At 44.2% G+C, this 251-nt stretch overlaps 1 protein-coding gene across 1 annotated transcript in view; it reads left to right on the top strand.

Moving 5' to 3' along the window:
• LOC119591086 (calmodulin-lysine N-methyltransferase-like) overlaps positions 1-251 on the top strand; it is a 21,444-nt gene that overhangs the window by 14,620 nt on the left and 6,573 nt on the right. The gene's annotated exons all lie outside the window — the stretch shown is intronic.

Genomic DNA, 251 nt, shown 5'->3' with positions numbered 1-251 from the left:
ACCCCATTATATATCTTACCTCTTGCTCTCTCCGGCTTGGTATATGTGATGTGCCAGGGTGTTCCTCCAAGCAGTGCATCCCAATATTCTCTTGACTAAAATAACCATAAACAATAAACATGAAAGGCATATATAGCATGAGTGTCACAAAAGCTAAATGGATGCAGCAGGGGCTAAAGTAGAGTGCGTCATGAGTAGGTTGTTCCGAGGGAAGGAAAGATGGGAGGGTACTTGGTGTGACCAGGAAAGCA

This window comes from Penaeus monodon, chromosome 28, assembly GCF_015228065.2.
Source record: "Penaeus monodon isolate SGIC_2016 chromosome 28, NSTDA_Pmon_1, whole genome shotgun sequence".
NCBI lineage: Eukaryota > Metazoa > Arthropoda > Malacostraca > Decapoda > Penaeidae > Penaeus > Penaeus monodon.
Note: the sequence above shows the minus strand (reverse complement) of the source record. Positions and strands in the feature narration are given on the sequence as shown.